This window comes from Balaenoptera physalus (genome assembly GCF_965194825.1).
Source record: "Balaenoptera physalus genome assembly, chromosome: 16".
Taxonomy (NCBI): Eukaryota; Metazoa; Chordata; class Mammalia; order Artiodactyla; family Balaenopteridae; genus Balaenoptera; species Balaenoptera physalus.
The window spans coordinates 61,447,060-61,468,547 of record NC_138898.1 but is presented as its reverse complement, the minus strand read 5'-3'; the positions used below and the strand labels follow the sequence as shown (position 1 = coordinate 61,468,547).

General features: G+C 44.0%; 1 protein-coding gene across 2 annotated transcripts in view; it reads right to left on the bottom strand.

Annotated features, from left to right (window-relative positions):
- Window positions 1-21,488, bottom strand: part of ABAT (4-aminobutyrate aminotransferase) — an 88,550-nt gene that overhangs the window by 50,712 nt on the left and 16,350 nt on the right. The window contains exon 1 of one of the 2 annotated variants that reach the window (XM_082432511.1): window positions 3,000-3,265. The exons of the other annotated variant lie outside the window; for it this stretch is intronic. The gene's annotated coding sequence lies outside the window, so the exon portion shown is untranslated. Of the gene's footprint in view, window positions 1-2,999; window positions 3,266-21,488 lie in introns of those variants that run through there. 2 annotated transcript variants of the gene reach the window in all.

Sequence of the window (21,488 nt, the reverse complement as noted above, 5' to 3'; positions counted from 1 at the left end):
TGACTTAGGATCCACCCCAGCCGCTCCGGACTGAGAAACAGCTTCCCCCCGCACCCGCTGGCCACCGCAGTCTGCTCTCAGGATGACTTTTCAAGTGTGCGAACATCTGGTTCACAAAACCAAAAGGCCACGAGTGAACTGATAAACACTCCCTACCTGGGTTCTTTCTTGATCACCCTGAAGAGTCACCCCCATAATGTCAAAGGGTGAAAGCGACACAAAACAGACAAAACACAGGAGGCTGCTTCCAGCCCTCTGGGACAGACTTCGGAGGCTCTGGTGAGCTCGTGGGCTTATGGGCTCTGACTAAATGTGTGTTTCCCTGGAGGTCTTTACAGCGCACCTGAGTAACTCGTTCCCAGGCGAAGGCAGCAGGGCAGTTCTGTTGGGAAGAGGTGGGATAGGGAGGCCTCTTACCATACCCCCCACCCCAAGATCTCTGCAGTACCCACTAGGGGCCACCTGCCCAGAGGCCAGCTCTAGACAGCCAGCCCTGGGTGCAGAAGGGAAAGACCCTCCAGGTTTCTCCATCACTGGCTGAGGCAGGGGTGCTGGGATTACAAGAATAATAGCAACAGCAACAACAGTATTTAGTGATCACTTACTTCGGGCCAACCCTCTTTTAAGCTTTTCCATATAATAGTGCCTTTAATTTTTAGAACAATCCTCTGAAGCAGTTACAATGATCCTCCTCTCTTACCAACCCCCGCAAAAAGGGGGGGATGGGGTGGAAAATGGAAGCACAGAGAGGTTAAGTGACTTGCCCAGAAACACACAGCCACTAAGTAGGTAAGCCAGGATACAAGCCCAGGCTGGCTCTAGATCCAGTGCTCTTAACCTCTACACCACAGTGAAGAGGTGAAGTCACTCAGACTCAAACTGGAAGTGGGCAAGACTGCTGAGTTATCCTTCGTAATTTCACAAGAAGGGTGGCAATGGAGCAGTGGCATCATGTGGGTTTTGGCTGGGGCAGGAATCTGGCTCTGCCTCTGTTTTCTCAACTGGAAAATGGGTATGATAGAGTTCCCCCATCCCGAGGCTGCTCTGAGGATTACATGAGGCAATCCATGTACCGAGCTAGGCAGAGTGCCCAGCATGTGGCCGGTACAGAAAAGATGCAAGCATAGCTCAACAACCACCCATAATCCCAGAACCACCAATTGTTAATACTTGGCCACATCTGTACCTATCCCATCTATTTATCAGTCTATGTATTTATTATCTCTCTTCTGGATTCTTTGAGAGATAGTTGCAGACATTGTGATATTTCATCCCTAAATCCTTCAGCCTGTATAGTCTGAGAACAGGGACATTGTCCTATATAACCTCAGTACAAATTATCTGAGATACAAGGTATTTCACCTTCCGGAAATTCGTCATTGACATAATAGTATTATCTAACAGATTCTGTATTCAGATTCCCCCACTTGTCCCCAGAATGTCTCTGGCAGCTCTTTCTGTTTTCCAGGCTCCACCCTGGGATCACTCATCATTGCATTCGTGTGCAAGACTCTTTCATCTCTTTTTAACCTGGGACCATTTCTCAGCCATTTTGCTTTTCATGCCATTGACATTTTAAGAGTCTAGGCCAGTCGCTTTGACTTAATATATATATATTTCTAAGTCCTTGTAAAATAAACTGTAGCCCATGGGCAAATGGAGAAAGTGCCCTATAGGGTAGAGGTACAGGGGGTTTGGGGGCGGGGCAGAGGAGGGCGTACAGCATTAGCTCTACCTGGGTCTAAGTACGAGGTTTCCCGGAAGCAATGACAGAAGATGTTTAAAGGTGATTTGAGCTTTGAGCAGGTGGACCAAGGTGGCGGGGCCACTGCAGACAGAGGCCATAGTGTAGGGAACGAGAGTGGCATCTTGGAATTACCAGTGGCAGCAACGCCTCTGAGGGTGAGAGCACCGCACCGAATAAGCAGGGTCTGTGCCTGCGTGGACTGGAGCCTCCCTGAGGCTGCTCCTGGTCTCTGGATCTGTCCTCGCCTCCAAGATGCCAAGGGCACTGCCCAGCCCACAGGCAGTGTTCATCCAGAGTGACTGGCCGCCAAGCTTCCCACAAGTTCAGGGGCAGGCGAAGCACAAAGGATTCCCTTCCGGGGGTGACGTGGCCTCCTGCTCTCACGCACCAACTGCACGATCTTAGATGGCGAGTCACCAGGATTCCCACATCTTGCCCTGCAAAGGAAATTTCCCTTTCTAAACCTGCTTGCCTCTTGCTGCCTCTTGGGGCTTGGGCCACTTTGGTCAAAAAATTCAAAATGGACTTTTAATTGACGGTGGAAGTAAACCATGTGAGGGGGTCGCCATCCAAAGTTTCCTCACGTCTCCTTGACTAAGCCCTCCAGGTTGTCAAGCAAAATCCTTCCGTCTTGTGGCGGAAGAAAGTGAAATGCCCCCTGATGGGGCCCCGTGAGCCTTCCATTCCCCCCATGTTTCAGAGAGAAAGGTGTGTGTGTGTGTGTGTGTGTGTGTGTGTGTGTGTGTGTGTGTGTGTGTGTGTGTGTGTGTGTGTGTGTGTGCTGTTTTAACCCTTAGGACAGAAAGGAAGGATCTCTTTTGGGGGTTTGAGTGAAAATGCCCTTTCAAGGTGACCCACACTTCATTTCCTGGGGCCAGAAGGCAGATGCATGTAGGAAGTGGTTCTGCCAACCTACTGATAAATGCAAATTCCTTACTTATCATTTTAACATCTGTCTTTATTTTGTTCCCACTTGAAAGGGGCCCATACTTTAAAAAGTCAACTATACTTCAATAAAAAATTAAATTAAATAAAAGGGGTGGGGCTCATCCTGCTGTGTTCTCTCCACAAAATATCCTTGAAAAATCTGTCATGTAGGTTTGTGTGTCCTTCAGACAGAAAGTCACACACAGGCACACTTGTACACACACTTGCACACAAAACACGACAGATAACAGTGACATACCTCCACATGTCAGCAGATACATGCAAACAAATGGACACACACACACACACACACATCTGCACTCACAGTGCCTGGTCGTCAGGGTCCTGCAGCAAGCCCAGCTCCCGCCTGCTTAAAATGCCTCCTCTATGCCATCCTGCAGAGTCCCAGGGACGCGGCCAGCTGGTTCATCCTAAGAGGTGCCACCGGGTACCAGCTCCCCCCTCGGGAGGATGCTCCAGACTCCCAGGCCGTCCGTCCCCAGAACATGGGCTCAGATACTGGAGGGAGAAAAGGGCTCCTCGGAAGCAAAGCAGATTTGGAAAAGGAAGCAAAGCAGATCTGGAAAAGGATGCGCTCAGCTGGTTCCCAGCAAGTGCTTAGAGGGAGAGGGATGAGGAGGAGGGACGGGGGAGAGCGAGAGATGGATTCAGAGAGAGAGAGAGCGAGAGCTTTCCAGACAGAAGCGGAAAGGAAAAGATTCACACGAAACACCTGCTCTGGGACTTTCTGAAATAGACTGTTTTTCTCCCCTTGACCCTTCCGGGGATCTCTCCCTAGATTTTTCTCTAACAGGCTCAGGAATTCCTGAAGCTACAAAGCAGAGATCCAAGGCTTCAGATTCCTAAATGGCTTCCCCAGGACTCGGTGGCGGTGGCAGCAGATCCAGCCTATGACGGGGCCACAGCCCTGAGGGGCTCTGAGGGGCGCCAGGTCATCTCCAAGACCTCCAGGGGCTGACGGGCTGCCCTGTCTCTCCCAATCCCTCTGACCCGCTCTCTGGGCGGGGTCTGGGGGATTACTCTAGCCTCCCCATTATAGACCAAGCTGGGGTCAATGCCTGTCCACAGGGGGCCCAGAAGAGGAAGTGGGAATGGTCACAAGATGGGGAGGGCAAGTGGTGGGCGGGGGACACAGAGCTTTTGGTCACATGCTGCTCATCAGTTGCTATGACGACGGCAAGGGGGTGGGGGCACCCAGACTGGAGGCTGCAAGAGAGACGAGTTGGTTCTAAATCACCGTGACAGCGCTTCAGTTGAGCTATTACGCCGTTGCCGTGGCAACCAATGGGCGCAAATCGCAGAGGAAATCTATAATTATTACAAGCCAGATACCGGCGAACTTGGCGCGGTAATCAGCATGTTGGGGCAATTCAACCTGAACTCTGGGGGTGGCGTGGGGATCGCTGACCCCCAGCCCCCATCTCTGGGTAGAGTAAGGCCAAAGGAGTCTCAGCAAGGCAGATCTGTTGATGCCACAGAAAGGAAACCTGGAAGGATCTTTTGGCCAAATGAAGAGTAAACATTCGGTGAAACCACATGAAAAATGTCAACATTTGACCATTGAAAAACATTTCCCCTGAATTTATTATGGAAATTTCCAACGTACACCAAAGTTGAATTTGACATTGAATACCTGTCCCTCACTGCCTAGCTTCTGCTGTTAACATTTTTACCATGATCGCTTTATCACATATCCACCCCTCTCTCCATCCATTAACCCTCCCGATTTGTTGATGCATTTCAAAGTAAATTGCAGACATCAGTACCCTTCCCCCTCAAATACTTCAGCGTGAATGAAATTAAATATTTGATTTTTAACAACAAAACAGCCATTTAATCTGATTCAATCTAAGTAGAATAAAATCTAGATTTCTGTCATCTAGCTGTCCATCCATCCATCCATCCACCCATCTACCTTCGCTTCCACCCATCCACCCACCCAGCCTCCCACTCATCCATCCATCCATGCATCCCTGGGAGACCTCATGCTCACTCATGGTTTCCATGAATGATTCACCATCCCTGAATCTTCCTCCCTGTTCCAACAGGAAGTCCTGCACATTAAGCTCAATACCTTGTCAACTAAATATCATCATTTTTTCCCTTCACCACACCTATTCCATTTCCTGTGTTCAGCATCTCAGTAAGCAGAACCACTGTCTACCCATTTATTCAAGCCAGAAACTTGAGACACATCCTTGATTCCTCCCTCCCATTACCTTCACTCGGTACCATGCCCTGGGATTTTTCTTCCACACTAGCTGTGGGCTCCAGCGTCTCCTCTTGTCCCAGTTCTGGTACCCGTCATTTCTTAGGTGGACAGCTGCCCCAGCCTCCTGGCTGGTCTCCCGGCTGCCATCTCACTCTCCCTCTGCTTTCTCCACACTGATTTATCTTCATGAAATATCTGGCCATGCTGGTGGGGCCACACATTTATACAAATACCTCGGAGAGCAATTTATCAAAATCTAAGTCAAAGAAGTTGCAAAGGAGCACGTATGGGGCAATGTCTCCTAAGTCCCCAGCAGTTCCTACACTTGGGTATCACATTGGTTTGAGATTTAAGTGGACCAATGTGCCCAGGGAACGTGCTTTTATGAGCTGCCTCTTCTCTGTCACAAGTATCAACACTAGCTCTTCACCAGGAATACCTTTCCAGCCTTTCAAGCCTCCCCAGGTAGCACACAGCACCCCAGCTGCACCCTTAGGTAAGGTCAGCCCTGTAGGGGCTGGCTGTACTAGGTGACGGTCTTCTCCCCTGTTCCAAGGATGACTGTGGAAGATACCTAACCGGAGGGTGAAGCAAAAACTGGAACACACTTTGGAGGCATGGCAAGTTTCAAGGGAGCACGATGGGGTTGACAGGAAGGCGCCTGGCTCCAGGTCCTGCTCAAACCTCGCAGGGTCCCTGTGCCTCAGTCTCCCCAGATCTACTGACCATACCTCCCAGAGTGGTTCTGAAGATCAAAGGTGGCAATGGAGGTGAAAACAGCATGGCAAAGTCATCTTGCTAAACAAATGAGAGTTATTATTATTAGTTTATCTTCAGATCTACTCAGCCCACTTCTTTTTAAATTGAAGTATAGTTGATTTACAATGTTGTGTTAATTTCTTCAGTACAGCAAAGTGATTCTGTTATACATACATATATATATTCTTTTAAAATATTCTTTTCCATTATGGTTTATCACAGGATATTGAATATAGTTCCCTGTGCTATATAGTAGGACCTTGTTGTTTATCCACCCTATATATGAGCTTACATCTGCTAATACCAAACTCCCAATCTATTCCATCCCTCCCCCTCCCCCCTCCCCACCCCCACCCCCTTGGCAACACAAGTCTGTTCTCTATGTCTGTGAGTCTGTTTCTGTTTTGCAGATAGGTTCATTTGTGTCATATTTTAGATTCTGCATATAAGAGATATCATATGGCTTTTGTCTTTCTCTGTCTGACTTACTTACCTTAGTATGATAATCTCTGGGTCCAGCTATGTTGCTGCAAATGGCATTATTTCATTCTTTTTTATGGCTGAGTGATATTCCATTTTATATTTGTACCACATCTTTATCCATTCATCTGTCAGTGGACATTTAGGTTGCTTCCATGTCTTGGCTATTGTGAATAGTGCTTCTATGAACATAGGGGTCCATGTATCTTTTTGAATTAGCGTTTTCTCTGGATATATGCCCAGGAGTGGGATTGCAGGATTATATGGTAACTCTATTTTTCGTTTTTCGAGGAACCTCCATACTGTTTCCCATAGTGTACTCAAGCCCACTTCTTCTAGATTGATTTTATTTATTTATTTATTTATTTATTTATTTATTTATTTATTTATTGGCTGCTTTGGGTCTTCCATTGCTGTGCGCCAGCTTTCTCTAGTTGCAGCAAGCGGGGGCTACTCTTCGTTGTGGTGCGAGGGCTTTTCACTGCAGTGGCTTCTCTTGTTGTGGAGCACAGGCTCTAGGCACGCAGGCTTCAGTAGTTGTGGCACATGGGCTTCAGTACCTGTGGCTCGTGGGCTCTAGAGCGCACGCTCAGCAGTTGTGGCGCACGGGCCTAGTTGCTCCGCGGCATGTGGGATCTTCCCGGACCAGGGCTCAAACCCGTGTCCCCTGCATTGGCAGGCGTATTCTTAACCACTGCACCACCAGGGAAGCCCCTCAAGCCCACTTCTGAATACTAAACACCCCTTAAGTGCCTGGAACAAAAGCTATACCTGTTGCTTCTGTTTGAGCGCCTATTTTTTGCCTAGGACTGAGGTAAGCACTTTACCTATATAATCTCGTTTAAGCCTCAAAACAACTCTTCTGTAGTAGGGATTTTTGCTCCCATTTTGCAGATCAGAAAGAGGCACACAGAGGTTAAGTAGCTTCCCTGATAAAATACAGAGGGATGCTACCCAGATACCCCCAAATCTTTCTGACTGCAGAGTTCATGCTTCTCCCACTTCTTAATCATTCCACCTTCTTAAATCAGACCTTTAGACCAGTGTTGTTGAAAATATACACTTGACCCTTGAACAACGTGGTGGTTAGGGGTGCCAACCCTCCACAGTCCAAAATCCGAGTACTGCTCTCTCTGCCTCAAAAACAAAGGAATTGATAAATGACTCACCCAAGGGCAGGAAGCTGAAACAGCGTGAATAGAATCAGGACTCAAACCCTAGTTTTTTGTATTCCACATACTGTGATCTCTAAATCCAACACAAACTCTCTGTCACACTTAGTTAATCCAAAGATCTGGAAAGTGGAAATATAGGTACTATATATATGTGTGTGTGTGTGTGTACACACACACACACACATATATATATATTTTTATAGACTCAGTTTTTTAAAATTTAACTAAATTAATTTATTTATTTTTGATTGCACTGGGTCTTAGTTACAGCCCACGGGCTCCTTAGTTGTGGCATGTGAACTCTTAGTTGCGGCATACATGTGGGATCTAGTTCCCTGACCAGGGATTGAACCCTCGTCCCCTGCATTGGAAGGCGGATTCTTAACCACTGCACCACCTGGGAAGTCCCTATAGGTACTACATTTATTGAAAACAATCTGTGCAATCCAATCCGTGTAGGTCAAGGGTCAACTCTAAATGTGAGTCAGGTATGCAATTTAAAATTTTCTATTAAATCAACTGTACTTTAATAAAATTTAAAAAAGTAAAATGGATATAGCCATTGGTAAATTCATGGATCACCTAACATCTAAAATAGGACAGGATAAAGGCCAGAACCGATATATGTATATGTATAACTGATTCACTTTGCTGTACACCTGAAACTAACACAACATTGTAAATCAACTATTCTCCAATAATAAAAACAAAAAAAGACCAGAGCCATCCCCAAATTACTGAATATTCCCATTAAAAATTCTTTTCTACTGAACACGTTATCAAAAAAGGGGAAGAGGTGAAATTTTAATGTTAGTTATATGTTCTATTTAACCTGATACATCCAAAATATCATTTCAACACATAAGCGATGTAAAAACTAATTAATGGCATTTTTTTCTTTATTTTTTCAACAATTTAACGGCGTTTTAATTTTTTGGGTCTACTGCGTCTTTAGAATCCCTTACAGCACATCTCGGTTCTGATGAGCCACGTTTCTGGTGCTCAGCAGTCATGTGTGGCAGCTTAGGTGGTGCCTTTACATACTTAGAATGACTCTAAACCTTCAATAATGTTTTTGGTCACCATTTACTGAGCACCTGCTAGATGCCTGGCCCTCTTCTAAGTGTTTCACATATATTAACTCTACTATTCTCTCCACCCCGGAAAGCAGGCACTCCTACAAGTTACAGAGGAGAAAAATGAAGCTCAGGTAGTTTAGGTGACAAGCCCAAGACCATGGAGCTAATTACCCGAGGAAACCTGGCTCCTCACGGCCACCCGCTAATGTCCGATCTCCTCTCACAACATATCAGTCTGTAAAAATTAAGCTCCCGAGAAAGAGGATTTGACTTGCGGCACTTAATTTTAAACAATCTGAGTAATCAATATATACGATCAAATAAACATTAAAAAGTATGCAACGCACTCTGAACTCCGAACCAACGTGGGACCTTAAGAATGGATAACAAACCAGACCGTGAACCCCCCACCAGCATGCCTCCTTTTGTTTCGACGGGATGTGAATTAGAGGGAATGACCAAGTTCAAGTTTCTACCCCCTCAAGGCAGCTCCCAGTCGGACACAATGGTGGCTTCATTCTTTTGTGAGATCATAAGAGCTTGCTCCTCCCCCTGGTTTTACTTATGACACGCAAAGATTGGCTGTATTCTACTGGGGATGGGGATGGTGGTGGTGAGTTTACGACTGGTCCTGGATGATCCTGGACCAGTTTGAAGCACAAGTGATACCTGACCTGGGCTGCCAACATCCCTAACGCCTGGCGAGGATGCACCGGAGTTGAGTCCAGCCAGCTCTTTGGCTCCATGGTGTGGCTGCTGCCTCAGAAGTGCAGGCTTCTCTCTTGCCTCTTGTAAACGGGCATAAAAGTCAACCACACCTTGGTGCTGATTCTTTGAACGTGACCAGAATTACCTGGTCATCAGCTTGAGGATGAAACCAGAGAAGGGAGGAAGAAAGGCAACTCTAATCTGCCTCTAACTCATCTGCTTCTCTCCATTTCCATTAGTGACTCCAGACCAGCCTGGGCATCTCTCGGCAGGTCTACTGCAGGGACGGAGTCATCTTCCTGCTTCCACGCTCTCAGCTTGTCACTCCGCAGCTAAAGACAATTTGGTTCCCAGTCTTTCACGAAGCCGCCTGTCTATCTCTCCTAATTCATGTCCTGCCACTGCCTTTTGTTCACTCTCTCCGGCCATTCTGGCCTCTGAATCCTGGAAAGCACAGAGCTCTGTGGCCTCAGGGCCTTTGCATTGGCTATTCTTGCTGCCTGCACTACTTCCCTCAGGCCTCCTCAGCCAGCTTCTGTGCATTCTTCAGGTCTCATCATCTCGTGTTATCTCCTCAGGGAAGCTTTTTTTTAACCTTGTGGAAATATGCTTGTCCTGCTGTAATTTCTTACAGCTCCCTGTGTTACTGTTCCTTTCCACTTATCACAGCTTGCACGTATACATTTATTTGTGTATCTTCTTACTCCATGCCTTCCAGGCTGTTCCCCCTTCCCCAGAGATGGGGTGAGTGCCCAGCACGGTGCTTGGCACACACAAGGCGCACATTCACTATTTGTTGAGTGAATCCTTGTTATTCCCATTTTATAGATGAGAGCACTGAGGGCTTGGAAGAAATGAAACTTCTCCAAATGACACAACTATATTAAAAAAATTGTTGATAGCCATCATATGATATCACTTATATGTGGAATCTAAAAAAAATGATACAAATGAGCTTCTCTACAAAACAGAAACAGACTCACAGACATAGAAGACAAACTTATGGTTACCAAAGGGGAAAGGGAGGGGGGAGGGGTAAATTAGGAATTTGGGATTAGCAGATACAAACTACTATATACAAAATAGATGGGGACTTCCCTGGTGGTCCAGTGGTAAAGAATATGCCTTACAACGCAGGGGAGGCAGGTTTGATCCCTGGTCAGGGAACTAAGATCCCACATGCCATGGGACAACTAAGCCCATGCGCCACAACTACTGAGCTCATGTGCCTCAACTAGAGAGCCTGCATCCTGCAAACTACAGAGCCCATGCACCCTGGAGCCTGTGCACCACAACTAGAGAGAAAAACCCACATGCTACAACAAGAGAGAAGCCCGCACACTGCAGTGAAAGATCCTGCATGCCTTAACAAAGATCCCGCATGCCACAACTAAGACCCGATGCAGCCTAAAATAAATAAAATAAAAATAAATAAATAAATAAAATAGATAAACAACAAGGTCCTACTATATAGCACAGGGAACTATATTCAATATCTTGTAATCAACTATAATGGAAAAGAAAAAAATTATTGACATCCTCTTGTGTGCAAAGTTCTAATCCAAAGGGTCTAGACATTCTGCCAAGGAATGTGGCCAATTCGCTAGCACACAGTTATACTCAAGAAATAGCATCTGTGACTAGGAACCAAGATGGCGGAGTAGAAGGATGTGCTCTCACTCCCTCTTGCGAGAGCACCAGAATCACAACTAGCTGCTGGACACGTGGCTAGTGGGATTTGATTGCAGGACTTCGACAGGACTGGGGGAAACAGAGACTCCACTCTTGGAGGGCACACACAAAGTAGTGTGCACATCGGGACTCAGCGGAAGGAGAAGTGACCCCAGGGGAGACTCAACCAGACCTACCTGCTAGTGTTGGAGGGTCTCCTGCAGAGGCAGGGGTGGATGTGGCTCATCGTGGGGACAAGGACACTGGCAGCAGAAGTTCTAGGAAGTACTCCTTGGCGTGAGCCCTCCCAGAGTCCACCATTAGCCCCATCAAAGAGCCCAGGTAGGCTCCAGTGTTGGGTTGCCTCAGGCCAAACAACCAACAGGGAGGGAACCCAGCCGCACCCATCAGCAGTCAAGCGGATTAAAGTTTTACTGAGCTCTGCCCACCAGAGCAACACCCAGCTCTACCCACCACCAGTCCCTCCCATCAGGAAGCCTGCCTCTTAGATAGCCTCATCCACCAGAGGGCAGACAGCAGAAGCAAGAAGAACTACAATCCTGCAGCCTGTGGAATGTAAACCACACTCACAGAAAGACAGACAAAATGAAAAGGCAGAGGACTTTTTACCAGATGAAGGAACAAGATAAAACCCCAGAAAAACAACTAAATGAAGTGGAGATAGGCAACCTTCCAGAAAAAGAATTCAGAATAATGATAGTGAAGATGATCCAGGACCTTGGAAAAAGAATGGAGGCAAAGATTGAGAAGATGCAAGAAATATTTAACAAAGATCTAGAAGAATTAAAGAACGAACACCTAGAAGAATTAAGGAACAAACAAACAGAGATGAACAATACAATAATTGAAATGAAAAATACACTAGAAGGAATCAATAGCAGAACAATTGAGGCAGAAGAACGGATAAGTGACCTGGAAGACAGAAAGGTGGAATTCACTGCCGCAGAACAGAATAAAGGAAAAAAGAATGAAAAGAAATGAAGACAGCCTAAGAGGCCTCTGGGACAACATTAAACGCACCAACATTCGCATTATAGGGGTCCCAGAAGGAGAAGAGAGAGAAAGGACCAGAGAAAATATTTGAAGAGATTATAGTCGAAAACTTCCCTAACATGGGAAAGGAAATAGCCACCCAAGTCCAGGAAGCGCAGAGAGTCCCATACAGGATAAACCCAAAGAGAAACATGCCGAGACACATAGTAATCAAACTGGCAAAATTTAAGACAAAGAAAAATTATTGAAAGCAGCAAGGGAAAAACGACAAATAACATACAAGGGAACTCCCATAAGGTTAACAGCTGATTTCTCAGCAGAAACTCTACAAGCCAGAAGAGAGTGGCATGATATACTTAAAATGATGAAAGGGAAGAACCTACAACCAAGATAACGCTACCCCGCAAGGATCTCATTCAGATTCAGTGGAGAAATCAAAAGCTTTACAGACAAGCAAAAGCTAAGAGAATTCAGCACCACCAAACCAGTTCTACAACAAATGCTAAAGGAAATTCTCTAAGGGGAAACACAAGAGAAGAAAAGGACCTACAAAAACAAACACAAAACAATTAAGAAAATGGTCATAGGAATATACATATCGATAATTACCTTAAACGTGAATGCATTAAATGCTCCAACCACAAGACACAGGCTTGCTGAATGGATACAAAAACAAGACCCACATATATGCTGTCTACAGGAGACCCACTTCAGACCTAGGGACACATACAGACTGAAAGTGAGAGGATGGAAAAAGATAGTCCATGCAAATGGAAATCAAAAGAAAGCTGGAGTAGCAATACTCATATTAGATAAAATAGACTTTAAAATAAAGAATGTTACAAGAGACAAGGAAGGCCACTACATAATGATCAAGGGATCAATCCAAGAAGAAGATATAACAATTATAAATATATATGCACCCAACATAGGAGCACCTCAATACATAAGGCAACTGCTAACAGCTATAAAAGAGGAAATTTACAGTAACACAATAATAGTAGGGGACTTTAACACCTCACTTACACCAATGGACAGATCATCCAAAATGAAAATAAATAAGGAAACAGAAGCTTTAAATGACACAATAGACCAGATAGATTTAATTGATATTTATAGGACATTCCATCCAAAAACAGCAGATTACACTTTCTTCTCAAGTGTTCACGGAACATTCTCCAGGATAGATCACATCTTGGGTCACAAATCAAGCCTCAGTAAATTTAAGAAAATAGAAATCACATCAAGCATCTTTTCTGACCACAACGCTATAGGATTAGAAATGAATTACAGGGAAAAAAATGTAAGAAACACAGACACATGGAGGCTAAACAATATGCTACTAAATAACCAAGAGATCACTGAAGAAATCAAAGAGGAAATCAAAAAATGCCTAGAGACAAATGACAATGAAAACACGACTATCCAAAACCTATGGGGTGCAGCAAAAGCAGTTCTAAGAGGGAAGTTTATAGCTATACAAGCCTACCTCAAGAAACAAGAAAAATCTCAAATAAACTAACCTTACACCTAAAGGAACTAGAGAAAGAAGAACAAACAAAACCCAAAGTTAGCAGAAGGAAAGAAATCATAAAGATCAGAGCAGAAATAAATGAAATAGAAACAAAGAAAACAATAGCAAAGATCAATAAAACTAAAAGCTGGTTCTTTGAGAAGATAAACAAAATTGATAAACCATTAGCCAGACTCATCAAGAAAAAGAGGGAGAGGACTCAAATCAATAAAATTAGAAATGAAAAAGGAGAAGTTACAACAGACACCACAGAAATACAAAGCATCCTAAGAGACTACTACAAGCAACTCTATGCCAGTAAAATGGACAACCTGGAAGAAATGGACAAATTCTTAGAAAGGTATAACCTTCCAAGACTGAACCAGGAAGAAACAGAAAATATGAATAGATCAATCACAAGTAATGAAATTGAAACTGTGATCAAAAATCTTCCAACAAACAGAAGTCCAGGACCAGATGGCTTCACAGGTGAATTCTATCAAACATTTAGAGAAGAGCTAACACCCATCCTTCTCAAACTCTTCCAAAAAATTGCAGAGGAAGGAACACTCCCAAACTCATTCTATAAGGCCACCATCACCCTGATACCAAAACCAGACAAAGATACTACAAAGAAAGAAAATTACAGAGCAATATCACTGATAAATATAGATGCAAAAAACCTGAACAAAATACTAGCAAACAGAATCCAACAACACATTAAAAGGATCATACACCATGATCAAGTGGGATTTATCCCAGGGATGCAAGGATTCTTCAATATACATAAATCAATCAATGGGATAAACCATATTAACAAATTGAAGAATAAAAACCATATGATCATCTCAATAGATGCAGAAAAAGCTTTTGACAAAATTCAACACCCATTTATGATAAAAACTCTCCAGAAAGTGGGCATAGAGGGAACCTACCTCAACATAATAAAGGCCATATACGACAAACCCACAGCAAACATCATTCTCAATGGTGAAAAGCTGAAAGCGTTTCCTCTAAGATCAGGAAAAAGACAAGGATGTCCACTGTCACCACTATTATTCAACATAGTTTTGGAAGTCCTAGCCATGGCAATCAGAGAAGAAAAAGAAATAAAAGGAATACAAGTTGGAAAAGAAGAAGTGAAACTGTCACTGTTTGCAGATGACATGATACTATACATAGAGAATCCTAAAGATGCCACCAGAAAACTACTAGAGGTAATCAATGAATTTGGTAAAGTTGAAGGATACAAAATTAATGCCCAGAAATCTCTTGCATTCCTATACACTAATGATGAAAAATCTGAATGAGAAATTAAGGAAACACTCTCATTTACCATTGCAACAAAAAGAATAAAATACCTAGGAATAAACCTACCTAGGGAGACAAAAGCCCTATATGCAGAGAACTATAAGACACTGATGAAAGAAATTAAAGATGATACCAACAGATGGAGAGACACACCATGTTCTTGGATTGGAAGAATCAATATTGTGAAAATGACTATACTACCCAAAGCAATCTACAGATTCAATGCAATCCCTATCAAATTACCAATGGCATTTTTTATGGAACTAGAACAAAAAATCTTAAAATTTGTATGGAGACACAAAAGACCCCGAATAGCCAAAGCAGTCTTGAGGGAAAAAAAATGGAGCTGGAGGAATCACACTCCCTGACTTCAGACTATATTACAAAGCTATAGCAATCAAGACAATACGGTACTGGCACAAAAACAGAAACATAGATCAATGGAACAAGATAGAAAGCCCAGAGATAAACCCACACACCTATGGTCAACTAATCTATGACAAAGGAGGCAAGGATATACAATGGAGAAAAGACAGTCTCTTCAATAAGTGGTGCTGGGAAAACTGGACAGCTACATGTAAAAGAATGAAATTAGAACACTCCCTAACACCATACACAAAAATAAACTCAAAATGGATTAGAGACCTAAATGTAAGACCGGACACTATAAAACTCTTAGAGGAAAACATAGGAAGAACACTCTGACATAAATCACAGCAAGATCTTTTCTGATCCACCTCCTAGAGTAATGGAAATAAAAACAAAAATAAACAAATGGGACCTAATGAAACTTCAAAGCTTTTGCACAGCAAAGGAAACCATAAACAAGACGAAAAGACAACCCTCAGAATGGGAGAAAATATTTGCAAACGAATCAACGGACAAAGGATTAATCTCCAAAATATATAAACAGCTCATGCAGCTCAATATCAAAAAAACAAACAACCCAATCCAAAACTGGGCAGAAGACCTAAATAGACATTTCTCCAAAGAAGACATACAGATGGCCAAGAAGCACATGAAAATCTGCTCAACATCACTAATTATTAGAGAAATGCAAATCAAAACTACAATGAGGTATCACCTCACACCAGTTAGAATGGGCATCATCAGAAAATCTACAAACAACAAATGCTGGAGAGGGTGTGGAGAAAAGGGAACCCTCTTGCACTGTTGGTGGGAATGTAAATTGATACAGCCACTATGGAGAACAGTATGGAGGTTCCTTAAAAAACTAAAAATAGAATTACCATATGATCCAGCAATCTCACTCCTGGGCATATACCCAGAGAAAACCATAATTCAAAAAGATGCATCCCAATGTTCATTGCAGCACTATTTACAATAGCCAGGACATGGAAGAAACCTAAATGCTCATCGACAGACGAATGGATAAAGAAGATGTGGCACATATATACAATGGAATATTAGCCATAAAAAGGAACGAAATTGGGTCATTTGTAGAGACGTGGATGGATCTAGAGACTGTCATACAGAGTGAAGTAAGTCAGAAAGAGAAAAACAAATATCGTATATTAATGCGTGTATGTGGAACCTAGAAAAATGGTACAGATGAACCGGTTTGCAGGGCAGAAATTGAGACACAGATGTAGAGAACAAACGTATGGACACCAAGGGGGGAAAGCGGCTGGGGGGTGGTGGTGGTGGTGTGATGAATTGGGTGATTGGAATTGACATGTATACAGTGATGTGTATAAAATTGATGACTAATAAGGACCTGTTGTATAAAAAAATAAATAAAATAAAATTCAAAAATTCAAAAAAAAAAAAAAAAGAAATAGCATCTGTGAAATTGAGGGTGTGTGTTAGGTGTGGAGTCAATTTCCTCTCTGTGAAATAAGACCGAGAAGGTAGAACCAACCAATCAACAAACCAAGCAACCATCTGCGAATTATATTTTTTGCATTTCTGATCTCAGGTCTGAGAGTCAGAACATCACCCCTGCTCTCTCTCCAAACATACCACAATGGATAGTATCTGGATCCAACACTTTTGGAAAAGAATGTAGCCCCAAGGATTCAAGAAATAGTAAATATTTGAAAACCAAATAATTCCACCCCCCAGAAACGTAGCTAAAGCAATCAATCCTAAATAAAGAAATAGTTCTGTGCTCAGTTGTTCAGAGCAGTGTAATTTAGAAGAGTGGACCACTGAAAACAATGTAAACAACAAACAGAAGAGGGCTACTCAAATAACCTGGGATACAACAACTTAATTATTTATCAAAAACCATGTAAAAGGCAGAGGAATGATTTTTGAAGCGATGTAATGAGAGAGAAAGTAAAATTTTATATGCAGTCTGGCTATACTTTCATAGAGGTGCAAAAGCAAACCCATAAACCAATACATGAGAAAGGAAGGCTGGAAAGAAATGGACTTTCTGTTCAACACCATTTTGTCTTGGATATGGGGCTATGGAGTGGAAGTCTACTTTCTTCCACCTTTTGGTATTTTCTGAATCATTGCTAATGACCTGAAAGCAGCCTCTCTCTCTAATAATATACAGAGAAATGATAACAGAGAGCTAGGGTAGCCTCAGCTGATGGCAGCAAAATGTGTCTAGACATTTAATTACAGGAAAACAAGTACTGAATAAATTGACACAGCATTAACAGAGAGCCTCACAGACACTGGAACATTGATCTGTGTTCGATTTGGTTTCTGAAGATGTGGGAGGAGGAGGTGAGCTTTCAAATGGACTCTAAGAAGGACGTTTGTTTCCTGGCATTGAACCAGGTCAAACTGGATTCCAATCCCAGATGTAAATACTTGAAAGTTGAAAGTAGGTCAGCACAGTCAGGGAGCTCAGGGCACGTGCTGTCAACACAAAGCGAAAATTCTCGACTCATCCCAAGACATAGGAGGAAAGGGAAGCTCGGAGTCAGGAAGCCCGGAATTCCTGGAAGGCCAGGAAAGAGGGCGTTCTGAGGCTTGGCTGCCCAGGGATTCAAATTCTCAGCTACGAGTCTGCACAGTGTGGCCAACGGTGTGATTTTTGCAAATGAAGATCTGCTCGTTCATTTCTGGCCACTGCGGCTGCTACAAAGCACTACAAAGGCAGCTGTGTAGCTGCAACAGAAATCACACGGCCACAGTGCAGAAAATATTGACCATCTGGCCCTTTGCGGAAAAAGTTTGCTGAACACTGATCTAGGCTTTCCAAGCCTTGAAACCACGGATCGGTCCTATCTTCCTAATGACACAAGAGTGACCCATGTGCATCCACGTCCAGAGTGCAGTCTTTAGAGAAAGCGCGCATACCCTAGTTTGGTGGAGCCACTCTTTGCAGCAGACACTGTTTCCTTTCCTGCTAACACATCGGCAGCACTGGAGGTGCATGTTTCTCCAGAGCCAGCGTTTGCAGTCTACACACACTCACACACACACACACACACACACACACACACACTGGAATATTACTCAGCCATAAAAAAGAATGAAATAATGCCATTGGCAGCAACATGGGTAGACCTAGAGAATATTATATTAGTAAGGTAAGTCAGACAGAGAAAGAAAAATACTATATGATGTCACTTATATGTGGAATCTAAAAAATAACATGACAAACCAGAAACAGACTCATAGACATAGAAAACTAATTTATGGTTACCAAAGGGGAGAGGGAGCAGGGGAGAGATAAATTAGGAGGAGTATGGGATTAACAGATACAAACTACTATACATAAAAGAGATAAGCAACAAGGATTTACTGTATAGCACAGGAAATTATACCCGAAATCTTGTAACAACCTATAATGGAACATAATCTGCAAAAAACCCAAATCAGTATGCTGTACAGCTGAAACTAAGACAATATTGTATATTAAATATGCTTCAATTAAAAATAAAAGCTGTCTATCTTCCCCACATTCCCATAAGGATTTGAGCTCCCTAAATACAGAGCTTCGTGTCTATTTTGATCACTAAGATATGTGACATGATATGGCAACGGTCATTCTAATTTTACGAAAGGGGAAACGAAGGCACAGAGAGATTAAAGTAACCTGCCCAGAGTCACACCCGAAGATAAAGAGCTGAGGTGGGGGTCCCACCCCATTGGGAACTGTCCCAGAGCCCGTGGCCTTCTGACTTCTGCCCCCATTATAATTTCAGGCAGGGCTTGGCACATAATAAATGCTTAGCAAGCATTTATTATGCTTGCTAATGCAAGCATAATAAATAACAGAAGGCACGCGCTTCTGTTGTCAGTATTGATATGATTCTCCCCAGATTTGGTTCTGTCTCACTACTGCATGCGCTCACAGCCCTACTGCAGCTTTTAACTAAAGCTTTAATTGTGGGGTTTCACAAGCAGGAGGGAGATGCCCGACACCGAAGGGCATCTCCTGCAGATCCCATTCATATGAAGTTCAAAAACAGACAAAACTAATCTCTGCTGATAGATGTCAAACAGCGGTTACCCTCTGGGGGTTATTAACTGGGAAGGGGCATGAGGGAATTTTCTGGGGGCTGGGAATGGTCCGTATCGTGATCTGGGTGCTGGTCCTGTGTGTATTTACATAGGAGAAGACTCATGGAGCCGTATGTTAAGTTTAGTGCAGTTTGCCATATTAAGCTATTCATCCATTTTAAAAAAGGTAAAAGGAAGGAGAAGATAACTAATAAGGACCTCTGTATAGCACAGGGAACTCTACTCAGTACTCTGTAATGGCCTATATGGGAAAAGAATCTAAAAAAAAAGTGGATATGTGTGTATGTATAACTGATTCACTTTGCCATACACCTGTAAATCAGGTGTACTGATTTGTAAATCAATTATACTCTAATAAAAAATTTTTTAAAAAGATGATCATAACAATTTAAAACATAAAAAAGGGTGAAAGGAAGGAGAAAAGGAATATCAAGAAAACCCAGGTCCCTTCCTCCAAAATTAATTGCATAATTTTAGTTCAGGACTCTCTCCAAGTAACTGTAAGCTCTGAGATGGCAAGAACCACACACTGGATGCCCTGTATCCCCACCATGGCACAGCACCTGGCACAGACAACATCAATAAATATTCACTGAAGGAATGAATAAATGGACTGATCAATGCCCCGTCCGTGCAGCAGTTTGCTTGCTGCAAAGGTGCTACTGCAGTATCTCCCCTCCTGCACATCCTGTCTCTGTGACCTTGCTCCCCGCTCAGGAGGTAGGGGTCTGTCTCTACATCCTATTGAATCTGGAAAGGCTACTGTGGCTACTTTGACCAAAACAGTATGGCACGTTATGGAGAACAGTTTGGCTGTTTCTTCAAAAGGTACACAGAGAATTACCATATGACCCAGAAATTCCACTCCTAGGTAAATACCCCAAAGAACTGAAAGCAGCAACTCAAACAGATACTTGTAAACCAGTGTTCATAGCGTATCTACTATGCCACTCCCTCAGGTCCTGACATCATTCCAGACATTTCCAGGACATCCCCTCTCTCTGTTTCCACCCGAATCCAAGCCACCTCCAAGTCACAGCAGCTTTCCCCTGTGGCCCTGTTCAATCCACATTCCATGGGGCGGCCAGAGGGATTGCTTTAGAGTGAAACAGACCACATCACTCCCTGGTTAATAACCTACCAATGGTGTTTGATTGCAAAGACAATAAAACGCAACCTTCTCATTATAACCTCAAAGTCCCTGGACCTGGGTCCTGCCGTGCACCTCCTGTGCAGAGCCCCACCACCCCCAACATACTTCCCTGTCTCTGAATGGGTGGCGCCTTCCACAGCTCAGAAATCACACTTTCAGAGAGGCCCTCCTGACTCCACTACTTCACCTTGCCAAATTTTATGTTCGCTGAGGCCCTTCACAGTTTCCCATTTGTTCACTGATGCATGTCTCCCTGCCCCGGAATGCCAGCTCCTCTTCACCTCTGTTTCATCGTGGACATGAAATATAATTTGTGTGTTGAATGTTGCTAAGTCCTTGGGATGTGGACACCTCTGGGAATGGAGGCAGCAGGCTGACTTTGTAGGAGGAAAAACTAAAATCAACAAATGATTGGGAATTCCCTGGCGGTCCAGTGGTTAGGACTCAGTGCTTTCACTGCCAGGGCCAGGGTTCGATCCCTGGCTGGGGAACTGAGATCTTGCAGCTTTGTGAGGCCAGAAAAACAAAAGAGAGAGAGAACAAATGATTCTCTAACCTAGGCAGCTTTCTCCTGGGGAAGTAGGTGGCCTTGGGTCAGCTGGGACAGGCCGGTCCAAGACCAGTGTTCCTTAGGTCTGCCCCCAGGGGACCCGGCTGCTGGGAACACTCCCCCGTCTCTCCTGTGACGGTCCCATCAGCCGGTCAGCATCTGCAGATGAGAAGGGCTGACCAGGTCTCAGGGACACAGTCAGATTGCTGACTCCCAAAATTCCCAAGAGTTCTCAAGGTAGAGGGCAGTCTTCTCCCCGGGAGTCCCCCTGCACAGTCACACCAGCCCTGCTGTGTGCCCAGAAACCTGGGCAGAACGGAAGGCAGCAATAGGACCCCGAACAACATGGGGGCTATGGGCACGAGCTGAGCACGGAGACCTGGGTTCATGTCCCAGCTGTGTCTTGTGCGATGGCTGCAATCTTGGGTAAGTCGCAAAACGAGAGAGAAATAACCAGAACGGGCAGATTTCGGCCCAATAACTAAGGAAGCTCCTCGTGTTGGAGTGGGCTCGACTCCAGAGGCTGGGCGCCTTCTCATCTAGGATGCAGGAGAGGAGCTTCAAGCATCACGGTTAGACTGGATCAGCTCAGAGATTCCTCCTGGTCCCAGGTTCTGAGATTCTGTGCCCTGTTTGACTGTCCACTCCCCCGGGTCCACTGCTCTGCCCCAAGGAATGGCAGGTGTCCTGGGGCAAACTGCTCTGGTTGGTTACCA